The sequence below is a fragment of the Equus caballus genome, chromosome 12, assembly GCF_041296265.1.
Source record: "Equus caballus isolate H_3958 breed thoroughbred chromosome 12, TB-T2T, whole genome shotgun sequence".
Lineage (NCBI taxonomy): Eukaryota > Metazoa > Chordata > Mammalia > Perissodactyla > Equidae > Equus > Equus caballus.
In genome coordinates, this window is record NC_091695.1 from 1,391,170 (window position 1) to 1,405,022 (window position 13,853).

At 46.6% G+C, this 13,853-nt stretch overlaps 1 long non-coding RNA gene across 1 annotated transcript; it reads left to right on the plus strand.

Moving 5' to 3' along the window:
- The first annotated feature begins 9,901 nt into the window (after positions 1-9,901).
- Positions 9,902-12,969, plus strand: LOC138916376 (uncharacterized). The gene is made up of 2 exons (XR_011423611.1): positions 9,902-10,784; positions 11,128-12,969. It is a non-coding gene; the product is annotated as an uncharacterized lncRNA (long non-coding RNA).
- Positions 12,970-13,853: the final 884 nt, after the last annotated feature.

Sequence of the window (13,853 nt, forward strand, 5' to 3'; positions counted from 1 at the left end):
AAAATTAACGTTGAAACAGTAAAACTTTATATTTAAAAAACAGCAAATGGAGAATCAACCCAGGAGGTTGTGTGTGACCAAAAGAAGTTTCAGAAGGAAAATAGAAGAAATGGAGGGAGAATTATAAGAAGAATTTCTAGAACGAAAGGCCATGGGTCTCCAGATTGAAAAGACCCACTATGTACCCAGAAAAATGGATTTTGAAAAAACCACATTGAAACCCATCCCTGTGAAACTTTAGGATGAGAAGATCTTAGAAGTTTCCAGAGGGAAAAATGGGCCACATGCAAAGGACTTGGACTCAGAGTGGCATCAGACTTCTCTATAACAATATTGGATGCGAAAAGAAAAGGAGCAATGCCTTAAAATTTCTAAGAGAAAGTGATTTTTAGCTAGAATTCTATATCCAGTTCGACCAAAAGCCTGATGTGAGGAAGGAATTAAAATATTATCAGACATATAAGGACAAAAATTTCACGTCCTCTGCACCCAAGCTCAGAACGTATTGGAAGATGCGCTCCACCAGAACAAGGACATAAATCCAGAAAGTGGAAGAAATGGGATCTGGAAGCAGGGAAGCCACACAACACACGGCTCAGCCTGAGGGGTTCCAAGAACGCCTCCAAAATGGCAAAGGAGGGGCCGCTCCAGGGGAAGAAACAAAAGGAGGATCTGATCATCTTAAGCATTTGGAAGTACTATTAAAAGTGCTTGTAAAAAATACTTGGAACATTCATAAGAAATAGTAAAAGGCGCAAAAAAAGTCAAGCAGATAAAAAGCAAACAAGGCAATTCTTACTCCCGGAAAAACATCAAAGAGCTTTCAAATAAGGAAATGCAGTGGGGCGTACTCCTCGACTAGTCAGTGAAAAATGAACATGTGTATACGCAGTCATTAAAATGCAGACATTGATTATTGGTTAACCCACAGCGGTGACGTTTGGAGGAAGCCGCGGGAACTGCGGGGTGTGAGGGAGCCGAATCCAAATCGTCATTGACCGCAATGTCTAAAATTGACATGGGAAAGAACAGTAGCAGAGGGACATTATTTAGAAATATGGATGCAAACACCAGAAGAAAACCCAAAACTGGTGAAAGTACTTGCCTCCGGGGCACGGGGCCTGGGAGGGCTTGGTAGGAGAATGGAGGCTTTCTGGTTTTGTTTCTGTTGTTGTTATTGTAAGTCTTTCAGTACCATCAATTATGCTTTCAACAATGTTGAAAATAAAAAAATAAATATTAGTTAAAAGTAAAAATTAGTTAAAATATTTGTCCACGAGAGATGGGTCAACGGCATCCATGCCGAGACTGATCGATGTGGTGACTTCCCTGTATTTATACTCCAAACGAGTGCAGATAGTTAACATTGTTGGGGTTTGTTGGGCATTTAAGGCATGCCGTGCACTCTGTGTCATCCCCACGAGTCTTCACGGTGGCGCTGTGATGGAGACTCTGCTACAGATGGGTAACCCAGGGAGGGGAGGAGCTTGCCCAGGGTCCTGTAGCCAGCAGCTCAAGGGTGTGAAACCAGGATTCGAACCAGGTCTCGGAGACTCAACAGCTCGCGTACTTAACCTCACAGTTTCACTACCTTCCCTCTGCACCTGCCTGAAGTGTTAGTGTTTCATGGCCGGTGCCTGCCCTGGGTGCTGTGAAGGAGGATGAGACAGGCTCCCAGTGAGCCCTGACTCCCGTGGATGGGCAACGCATCAGGAATAAAGGAACGCACACATTACCTGCTGACTCAGTGCTGGGACACAATGATGCCCAGGGGAGGTGCGGAGAGCACGGGGGGCCCTGTAATTTGGGGGCCCTGAATGCTGAAGTAATTCAGGAATGAAGCGCTCCCAGGCAGGTTTGTGGGCGGAAGAAGGAGTTTCTTCTGGATCAAACATCTCCCCCGTCGCCTGATCCATCTATCACCAAGGAATCTCCTTTCTCTTCCTACAAATCTCTCCAAGCCCTGCGTTCCCATCTCTCTTCCTGTTCAAGTCTGGTATTCTTTTTTAGGTTTCAAAAAGCTGACCTTATTTTCCTCTCCTATAAAATATAAAGGTGGACTTTTTAAAAAGAAATTGAGAAGTACAGAAAAATAAAAATAAATCACTCAAACACTGTTTGCCACATCTCCTTTACTTTTTCTATTTAATTTTAGTTTTTTATTGAACGAATACCTGCTTATAGTTTAAACAGACAAATAGTAATACAGGCCTATAACGATGAAAAGCTGCCCGCGGGCTCCTTCCCTTCCCAGCTCTACACGCTAATGCTTTCAGGGGCTGCTTCCAGTCTTCAGCTTCATGTTTCAATAACACGTTTAAATGGCTTGTCTTATTTATTTACTTATTGCCACTTAAAATGAGGACTTGAATTACTCGCAGTGCCTTCCTCCAGCCGTGCCCACTCTCCCCGCCTGTACATATCACCCCTCTTCTCTGTTCTCCAGGCAGTGATATTAAAAATTTCGGTTAAGTTCGAGGTTGGTGTTATTGTGATAACTAAACAAATGCTGTTTACAGCCGAGCCACATCACGTATTAGGAGTACGTATTCTTTCTTTTACTACTACTCAACCTCCACCCCCAGCCCCTGGGGTTCACAATCACCTCATTTTTCCTTCCCTTGGTTTTCTAAATACCTACCACCAACTTTTCCCCCAGCTCTGTCCTCCCACTCTTCCCTCAGTGGGCCTCTCCCGTCAGCTAGACTGTCCCCTCGACCTTTCCCCTGCTGGCATCTCTCCCAGAGCCCTCTCCCCGGCTCGGTGGCGGTTCCTGCCGGCTGCTCCTCTGTCTTCCTGGGTTTTCCGACCTGCCCTCCACCTTCCCCGGAGTTCCAGTCTCCCATTTCCTGTGTTGGATCAGCTGTGCACTGGACCCCATGTCTTTCAGTCTTGGGTTTATGCCCTCGCTGTGATGGAACTCACGACCTGTGGACTTCCTAAGAAAGAGCAAAAGATACATTTTTGGAGTCCTGGGCTGAATTTTGAAGCCACCAGCCTGGAAGCATCACTGTGCCTTTCTTTGTACACGAGGATTCCCTTTGCACTTCCCACCCCTCGATAACCCCCCTTCTTTCTGTCTCTCCAGCTGTGGTGAACCCATCCCCCAGGACAACAGCACTGAGTGTCCCGGTCTGGCACGAGACCACCGTGCCTGCCCAGCAAGTACCAATCAACAGCCCTTGACTTAATAACACCTTAGCCTCAACACCCAAGGTTTCAGTTGCATTAATCACCTAATAAAGAAACCTTCACAAGTGCTAATTAGTAGCCTCGTCTTCATACTAGGCCTATTTAAAGAGGTGCCATTTTAGAAGCTGTAGCACTTACAGTCACTCAACAAACATTTATTAAGTGCTTACCATATACAAGACAGCTGGCTAGAGCTTTAACATGACTTATCTGACTTCACCCCCATGGCAGTCCTCTGAAGTGGGCGTTATTGCCGTTTGTAAATGAGGAAACAGGTTCAGAAAATAAAGCTTCTTCAGCTACTCATCCAACGTATTTACTCTGCACCTACTGTGTGCTAAAGGATGAGGACACTGCAGGGGGCAGACACTCGTGTCCCTGGCGCCTGGGAGCTTCCCGTCCAGCCAAGGGCGACAGACATTTAACAAGTAATCTTACAAATAGTTTTTTAGGTACATTGGAGACAAGTGCCGTGAAAAAGAAGTCTGAGATGCTGTGGGAATGAACAAAGCGGCAGCCCGCCCCGGCCTGGGGAAGTAGAGGCAGTTTTCCTGAGGCAGGGCATTCACTCTGTAGAATTAGTGAGCGTTAGCCAGATGAAACAAGGGGTAAGGAAGGGAGAGAAGGAGGGAAGAGCCCAAGCAAAGGTTCGGAGGCAGTAAGGGGCTTCCACAGGTCAGGAACTGAGAGGCCAATGTGACCAGAACGAAGGGCAGGATGATGTGGCTTAAAGCTTGACAGGGACCAGGTCACGAAGGGCTCGTGTGCTCTGCTAAGGAACCTGCACGTTAACTCTGAGGACACAAGGAGGCAATGGAGAGTTCTGAGAATGGAATGAGATGATGAAATTATTAGGTAAAAACTCCTCCTGGTTGTTGTGGGGACACTACGTTGAAGGAGACACAGGGAAAGCCATGGGTAGGCTTCTTCAGACCTCAGAACCAAGGTGACAGCTGCTGGCATTAGCAGGATGCTGGTGGGGATGGGGAGAAATGGAGGCATCCAGGAGGCATCCAGGAGGCATTTGGCAAGAGGCTTGCTCACGGTCACATGGAGCAGAACTGGAATCTGAACCCAGCTCTCGTAGTGGCAAGGCCAGTGCTCTTCCTGATACGCGGAAGCTGCTTTTTTCTCTGTGCAAGAAGGAGCAGAGTGCCTGCGCGTGTTCCCTCCCGGTGCACCCGGTGGAGATGCAGCGTTACTACCCAACAGCTAAGAGGAAGCTCATTCTTCCCCGTGCAATGACAGAGCCCCGCCACTGTGCTGTGCAATATGTCAGTCGTTCGGGATGTAAGAAGAAATCGCCGTCATTGCCTTTTAGAGCACACAGTCTAATAGAGTCAACAGGAATGTAAACAGGGTCCCAAACTAAAATCACACATGAAGAAGTTGTAGAGGCTCTAGAATTCTGTGCAGTGCTTCAGGGCACAATTCCAGGGCTACAGTTCTTGTCTGACTACACTACATCCAGCAATATTTCTAATGATTCTGGAACTGGGGTGCATTTTCCTAAATAGACTCAAAATAACATCATGCTTGGACTGACCCACTTCTCTGTCTTGGCCAGAAAGCGTATTCCTCAGGAACAATAGCAACACACTGGAAATTATTTTATTATTTTTTAAGTCCAAATATTATCCTAAATAATCGATCTTCATAGATTCATTGGTCAACGTTTTAAAACCTTCTCATTAATGAACTTCTTGGTGATGAGGCCGGAAGGTGTAGGTTGAGAATATGACCATATGACCTAAATTTCCTACAACATTCTTGGTTTCCATGTGTAACAATCATTGTTAGAACACGGACCCAATTTTGGTTTGAAAATAGGATTTACCTCCCAGGAGGGGTATGTAGGGACCCGAGGGTGCGCCTCCAGTGGAAACTTTGGGGTTCAGTTTGAAAGGGGAGGAAGGACCTTGCAGATCTCATGGCTTCTAGGCTAGGAGTCCCTTGCGGATCCCTGGGGAACTCGGGCTGTGTTTCTTGGGGACCTTCTCTGAGCTGCCGTACGGAGCGGGCAGGGGTGATCAGCGGAAAAGAACAAACGCTTACGGCGCAGAATTTGTTCTCAAAGGTTGTACACACCTGGCCCAGGCCTCAACAAAATCGTTTGACGTACATGAAGAAAGTGGTGTTCAGTGATGTGCTGGTAAATATTTATTGACATAAAGAATGTGCAAACACAATTTACAAATAACACCAATCAAATGATACAATAGTCTTTATTGTAAATTCCTTGCAACCGATGGATTCCTACAGAACGCTTTTGTTGGTTTTTGCTCCAGGCTCTTTTATCCAGAGTATAGCCAATCTACTACTTCACTTGATAAACAAGTATAGTTCCAACGCGAATGTGGGTTGATGTTTCCCTGTATGTCAATCAGCAAGAAGAAAGCGAAACCACAAAGCTGCGTGTCGGGCCTTCAATCACTTGTCAATGACAAAAGCAACTTCTTTGCTGAACTGGATGATAGCTTTCAAATATCAGAAGAACATTTCCTCAATTTTTTGTGCTATTCGCAATGTATTGGAGATAGACACATTTTAAAATTTAATCAGAATTATTAACATTTCTCCATCATTTTTTTAAAGTCTTGACTAGGGATCAGCAAACTATGGTCCGTGGGCCAAATCCGGTCCCCCATCTGTTTTTGTGAGTAAAATTTCTTGGAACACAGCCTGACTGTTGGTTTTACATATTGTCTGTGTCTGTCCCTGCAATACAGCGGCAGAGATGAGTAGGTCAGCCAGAGACTGGAGGGGTGCAAAGCTGAAACTATTTACCATCTGGCCCTTTACAGAATAAAGTTTGCCAGCCGCAGGTCAACGGAACAATGAATCAGGCCTTGCTTGGTAGGGTTTGCTCATTCCTGCGGTGTAAATACTCCCACCACAGCTGGTGTCAATCCGCCGACGTGCCATCCCCAGACGCAGGGCTGGAAAGAGAGGGGCGGCGGCAGCCCGCTTCCCGGCCTCCTCGCTGCACAGCTGCAGGGGCGCAAACAGTAAAGTGTAGCAAAATAACTAAGAACGGATGAGTTTGAGTATCTATTACCTTTGTTTCTAAATAGAATTTATTTAATTCTAAGTTTATATAATTTAATTTTTAATAAGAGTTGTGTTTAACAAGTGGTTTTGCAAAATTTCTGAACATTTAACAATCAGTCAGGAGCCGGTACGATTGCTTTCCTGCAGTGCCTAACTTTCCTTCTCTTTATTCAGCCTGCTTTCCTATCTTCGGGAGAAAGCCCTTCCTTCTTCCCAGCCCACCTGGTTCCCAATGTGTCCTGTGCCCTTGGCCCTCTGGCTGTGCAGGGACCCCATTTTTTTAAATCATTTTTTTTATTGAGTTCATAACAGTTTACATCATCGTGAAATTTCAGTTGTACATTATTTCTCGACTGTCACCACGCGAGTGCGCCCCTTCATCCCCTGTGCCCACCCCCTCAACCCCCTTCCTCTGGTAACCATTGATCTGTTCTCTTTGTCTGTGTATTTGTTTATATTCCACACACGAGTAAAGTCACATGGTGTTTGTCTCTGTCTGGCTTGTTTTGTTGAGCATAATTCCCTCCAGGTCCATCCATGTTGTAGCAAATGGGATGATTTTGTCTGTTTTTCTGGCCGAGGAGCATTCCATTGTATATATGTACCTCATCTTCTTTACCCGATCATCGGTGGATGGCACTTGGGCTGCTTCCATGTCTGGCTATTGTGAGCAGTGCTGCAGTGAACATCGGGGTGCGTATGTGACTTTGGGCTGTTGATTTCGAGTTGCTGGGTAGATGCCCAGTAGTGGGAGAGCTGGGACAGGGACCCCATTTTTCGACAGACTTGTCTTTGCAAAAGCCTTGTTCTCACAGGTTCCCTTTGCCTTTCCCCTCCGTCCCACCACCTCTCTCTTTGCCTTAGTGGGGTTGCTACCCACCAGCTGACAACAGTTCACAATAAGGTAGAAATTGTTAATGGTTGACTGTTTAAACGGGCCTGGGAATATTGGTATTTAAAAAAAGGGTTCTGGTCAACCCAAATGTTATAGAGTTGGAAGGATCACATTGCAGGCGGGAGTGTCTTTGGAATTCCGGGGTGCCAACACCCCTCAGCCCCAGCACGGTGGTTACTGTCTTCAACAACCAAACACCAGCCAAGCGTGCACCTTGATGATCCTCGTCTGTCCTGACGCCGCTTCCTCTTCTCTCTCAGCTTTTGCTCTTCCCCTTGCACCCCCTTTCCTCCTGCTGAAAACTCACGGCCGTGGCTGCGGCAGGGGCAGGGGTTACGTAGGTTTGGAGGGACAGGGATCCAGAGAACGTATGGCTGTTTGCACTTGACTAGAACCCTCAGCTCCTGCCTTGTGAGGTCTCAGCTGATACCTGAGCACACCTGGCGCATCGTCAGAATCAGTGTGTTCTTGGTTCCCAGTCGGCTCTACTGTCTGGCACCTCGAAGTGTTGAGATGGGTAGAACGGCCAATGAGATGATGACATAGTCATTGAGAAACTGAACCTGAAGAGAATGCTGGGAGCCTGGAAGGCGCCCCGCCACAGCCCTGAGCTGGAGTGGAAGGACACAGCGTGGTGCCCCTGGGGGTCCCAGGACTCCTTTGCCGTGGAGCAAAGCTAAGAAGAGAGAGTGAAAACGCAGTGGGAGGGAATTAGCTCAGGCTTTCCAGGGACGGCATTTACGAATGAACTGGACGGAGGGCAAAGGCAGTTGCGTTTTAACAAAAATTTGTTGAGTATCTTCCATGTACCAGACCTTGTCCAGGCACTGGGCTACAGCATGGAGCAGAATGGAACGAGATGAAGCCCCTTACATTTCTACCAGCGTGGGACAGAAAGCAGCAACATGGCAGAGGGTGCAGGCAGGGGCCAGCGACAGGAGGCCAGATTAGAGAGGTGAGCAGGTAGATGATAAAGTGGCCATGAGGCAGGACGGGAGTGTCACGGAAGGTTTGGAGCAGAAGATGTTCCATTCTGACTCACGTCCTAAAGGACAATTTGGCCACTGTACAGAGAGGCCAGTCCAGAGGCTCTGGCATAGCCCAGGGGAGGCTGGGTGGGCAGCAAGGGAGTCTGTCAGAAGAGCAGATTCCAGATGCGCCATGGAGGCAGATGGACCACGGGCTCTGAGTGAAAGATAGGACTCTGGGAAGACTCTAAGGGTTTTGGAGGATTGAGATTTACACTTACTGAGATGGGAAAGGCTGTGAAAGGAGGGCTAGGGGTTGGGGAAACCAGGATTCTGGATGTGGATTTGCTGGTTTTGACACCTTAGGCCTTGAAGTGTTGAGTAGACAGCTGCATCCATGAGACTGGACTGCAGAAGGAGAGGCTAGGGTTGAGGGTATAAGTTTAGGAATCATCAATACATAGAAGGCATTTAGAGGCAGGAGACCAAATCGCCCCACTGGCAGAGGGAGACCAGATGCAGAAGAGAAGTGGTCTGAGCGTTGGTCTTTGGGCCCTGATGTTTAGAGGTGAGGACCCAGGAAGGAGGTCCTACAGTTATAAAGTGGGACGGCACGAAGAAGCCTCTTTGTCAGGGCATCTGTGACAGGGTAACTTGAAATAGTTTAGGTGGGAAGTCCGCAGAGAGCCCTCCTGATGGTCCCGGGGGCCCAGGCTGGTGGCCTCTGCTATCATGAGGACGTCTCCACGCCACTCCTGCTCAGAGGAGAGACTGTGATATTGGCAAAATTTCTCCAAGTCAATTTTAACTTAAAATGCATGTCACACGGCCTTTCAGTGTGTTCTACAGTCAAGCAAGCGACAATAGGATGCGGCAGCCACGGGAAGCCTGGGTGCCCCTGTCGTTGTCAGGCTGGAGGAACAGAGAGTGAGTGAATGCTGTCTTGCTGCTGCCCAGTGGAGAAGCCATGGAAAGGCGTGTCAGAAACACTCCCCCCTCACCTGGCCAACAGGAGGTCACGTCTCGGTGCTGTCATGGGTATCTGTGTGACCTCGGGAAAATGGTTTAACTTCTCTGAGCTCCTATTTCCTCACTGGCAATGACTAATTATTCCCACCATAGGGTTTTTGTAAAGATTAAGTAATTTTAAATGGGTTGAAGCATGCAGGGAACTACAAAGTGATACGCAAATAGGAGACGGAAATAGCTTGCCTGTAATAAGACAGCTCGACTTACACAATAATGGATTTTCATGCTTTGCCTACATAATGAGAGTTTCTATACTCAACTCACAGAACCTACTATCTTCAGGACCCAAATGTTCCACACAGGCACAGAAACACCCCTCCTATTACGTCCTATATTTCTTGCCGGTGCAGAGAGTCAGCAGGGGGAGGAGGAGAGTCAGGACAAGCTGACTCCTCAACCCTCGTCGCAATCACTGACTCCCGAGTTGAAATATGAAACACAAAACAGAATTCTCAGTCCCAGATCAGTCTGTGCTCTTTCCTCTGGTGTCTGGTCTGCCTTCTCACTAAGCCAGTTGGCAGGTGAAAACTCCCCTGGTCTTCCTTTCCCAGCTCCCATGAAGTTGATAAAAAGCAAGAGGGACCAGGCAGAACGAAAATGAGCCTGAGTTTGCTGGCCTCAATTATTGAGTCATTTTAGGTGAAAGTGTGGGGTGACTCTGTTGGTGGGGGCGGTTGTAGCGACGGAAGAGGCTGAATTATTCACATCAGGGGTCAGCAGATCTGGGTTCCAGCTTTGACCTTCACAAACCATGTCTGAACAACATTTCCATCACTCAGTAAAGGAATTGGATGCAAGCTGTAAGGACGCTTCCAGCTCTTTCTCTTGGGGATTCTGTGAAGCCCGTCTCTCTCGGTCTAGTTATTTCAACATCGTTCCACCAGGTGGCAATGTTTCCTTAACCCAAAGCAAGTTTTCCCTGCGAAAAAGCCAAGTTTATGGCCAGCTGTTGATCCCCTGAACGTGCGAAAGAGTGGCTCTCCAAAGCATGGAGGAAAGAAAGGGCGTTCCTGCTGAACAGCCGGGGCAGCTGGTGCTGTAAAAGGGCGCTCGTGAGACTCCTCTCTGCCGGGGCTGGGGCCTCCGGCTGGGCTGCTGTCTTCTGAGGTTGAGTGGAGTCAGAGCTGGGAGACGTGGGAGCTGGTGGGTCCGAGGGAGGTGTAGGGGACAGTGGAGACGTGCCAAGTCGGTGGGCCTGCACGACCCCTGCAGCAGCCGCCACGAGGGGTTCCGACGCTCAGCTTTCTTGGCCGGGCCCGACTGGGAGTTGCTGGATGCCCCCGTGAGCAGCTAAGATGGTCCCTGCGAGTCAGTGCTTTACTCATGAAGGTCGGAGACGCAAGGGAGCAGCACGTTGTCCAGCCCCTTTCTCATGCAGATGGGGAAACTGAGGCCCAGAGTGAGTCAGTTCTCCTGATTCTACGTGCTTGCCAAATTACTCTTTACTTAAACGTTTCAAACAGACTTTTCAAATGTCTTGTCCTGTGTCGTCGGCTGCACACCATGTTAAGCCTGCTGGCCTTGGGCCTGCCACGCCCCTGGCCCTGTGCATACAGGGCCTGCAGCACTGAACAAGACTCCAACAGCCGGCCAGTTTGTTCAGACAGGAAGTGGCAGACGGATCCAGGAGGGAAGAAAAGTCATTTAAGGTAATTGCTTCCTAACCGTAGAACAAATCTCATGGCAGGGTTTGTTGGTGCGTTTCTCCTTCAATAACAATATAATAAGAATGAGCGTTTACTTAGTGCTTCCCATGGACTGGGCTCCGTGTTAACAGTTGATGTCGTTGTATCATGTGGTAATCCTCCCAAGCAAGCTGTGAGGAAGCTATTACCATCAAGTTACTACAGAGGCTCAGAGAAGTTAAGTAACTCACCCAATGTTACACAGCTGGAAGGAGCAGAACCAACATTCACACCCTGATTTACCCAGCTCTGAATTTGATCTTTTAACTTCCATGTTTTGCTTCATGACACTTTCTCTCACTGGTAGGATCTGATACAGAAACTTGCCAGAGTTTATTACCGGAGCACCAATCACTATGTCATCATTTTCCTGTTGCAAAATGAAGGCTCACTGACAGCAAGCCAGCTCAGAGCCTAGAGATTGGTAACATCAGTGTCACACCTACAGGACACTCAGAACGTGGATGCACAGGATGGCGAGAGATGCTCCTAAAGAAAGCTATCAGTACCAGAATCCAAGAAACAGAAAAAATCTGTGTCGTTTTGGAAGTCTTCCCCATCTCTGCAAGGTAGGGACAAGTGCCATCCCGCGGCCCGAGGGACCACCAGTGCAGAGATGGGAGCTGGGGTGACGAGGGCCCCCTGAGCCTGCTCTGGGCGGTGTGCTGTGTGCGTGATCTCACGTAGGCCTCCTGAGGGCACGTGGCCCCAGGGACTGCTCTGTCCCCACCTCACAGGGGACAAGGTCTCAAATATAGGAAGTTGTCCTAAAGACGCTGATGCCAGATACAAATGGTCTTCAGAAATCAAGGTTCCTGTTTTCCTTCAAAAGGGTCTGCAATCGAAATATCTTAAGACATAGATGAATAAGAATCAGTGCCCAGAGCAGGAGTTACTGTCACAGAAAAGGACAAGCATTTCCAGTCTGACAGATTTGAATTCCCAGCTCAACACCTCCCCCTTCTAACCATGGGACCTCAGGCAATTACCTAACCTCCTCTGAGTCTGGATTTCCTCATCTTCCAGCAGAGGATGATAGTTTACACGTCCCAGGGGTGCTGTATTCAAGGAGATGATGTATGTAAAGCGTCTCGCGTAGTTTCTGCAACACAGTATGTGTTCAATAAACGCTGATGATGATGATGAAGGGGGTTGCTGTTAATGCCCTTCCAGGTAGCTGCCTATCCTTATTCCAGATCCTTCCTTAGGACCGTTGTGAGGTGCTTCAGAATCTCTGAACCCTTTTAAAGCCCAATTAGCCCGAGGGCCCTGCCCTTTCTGCCCATTGATGGCTCTGTCTCCGGGAGGAGGAGGGGACGGCCGTCGTCCTCCTCGTCCCTGTTCTGTGTGTTGCCAGACTCCAGATTCAGGTATGTAATAAATTCTCAGGACTTCAGGAGCTGTGGCCTATGGAAAGTTTACTATCTGTGCCCAATAAATGTTCAATGAATAAATGAGCCAATAAAACTATAAAACCAGGAGTAAAAATAAGCATCCTTACGTGGGCATTAGATCTTAAAAGGCCTTTATATTCAGGCTGCTCAGAATCAAACGTGTGTCTAATAAAGATTTCACAAGGAGCCTGGAGTGGCTCGACCAAAGGAGAAGGGAGGCTCCAGTGTCCATCCCTGGGAGGCCAGATGGACAGATGTCATGAGTAGGCATCCTGGTTCTCTTCACAATCTCAAAGGGAACATTTTCAAAGTTTCACTTTTAAATAGATTGGTTGTTATAGGTTTCATTGTGGATACTCTTTACCAAATTATTTCAGTGCTCCTTTTTTGTAGTTTCTAAGATTTTTAATAAAGAATGAATGTTGAATTTTAGCAAATGCTTTTTTTCAGCTGTATTGAGATGACTATATGATTTTCTTCCCCCTTTGATCTGTTAAGGCGGCGAATTACACCAATTTTTTGGCGTTAAAGCAAGATTTACGCTAGCATCCTGGACCAGGCCTGATATGGACATGATGTGTTTTCCTTTTCATATATTGCTGTCTTTGGCTTGTTAATTTTATTTAGGACTATTATAGATGTTTATGAGTAAAATTAGTCTGTAATTTTCTTTCTCATACTGTTCTTGTTGGGTTTTGGTGTTAAAATTTCTCTAGTCTCACAAAATAAAATGAGGAGTGTTCTCACTTTTTCTATTTTCTGGAAGAGTTTGTATAAAGTTGGCATTATATCTTTTTTAAACATTTCATAAAACTTGCTTGAAGCCATCAAAGACATTTTATTCATGAGGAGTTTATTTTTAATTAAAAATCAAGTATTTTAATAGTTATAGGATTATTCGGATTTTGAAATTTCTTCTTTTGTTACTTTTGGTAAGCAATGTTTTCCTAGGAATTTGCCAATTTCATCTAAATTTTCAAAATTATTGGCAGTTGTTTATAATATCCCCTTATTATCTTGCTAATGTCTGCATCACACATAATGATGTTTTCTTCGACACTGATGATTATTTGTGCCTTCCCTCTTTTTTGTCTTGACCTGTCTCAGCAGAGGTTTATCAATTTTGTTGGTCTTTTCAAAGAGCCAAATTTTGACCTTTTAATACTGTCTCTTATATTTTTTCTGTTTCATTAATTTTTGCTCTTATCTTTTTTATTTCCTCCCATATTTTGGGGAGATTATTTTGATGTTCTTTTTCAAACTTCTATTCCTGAAAAAATATGTTAAGTAGGTTCATTGTGTTCTTCTCTTCTTTATATTTCCATTGTTTTTTCTCTCTCTGCTTCATTCTAGGTAATTTCTTCTGACTGATCTTTCAGTTCACTAATTCTCTATCTTCCGGTATTGAACTCTCCCCGCTGCCGTCTCTGTCGCGTCCCCTGCTCTCTGTTGCTTCCCAGCACCTATCACAAGGCGACGTGTGTTGTGAAGGCGACGTGTGTTGTGAAGCCATCTGTTTGATTATTGTCTCCACCACTACTTTGTAAGCCCTGGGAGGGCAGGGACTGTGTTTTTGGTTATCACAATTATCTTTGGGGCCTTGAACTGTGTCTGGCACAGAGTAGACCCTCAAGAAATA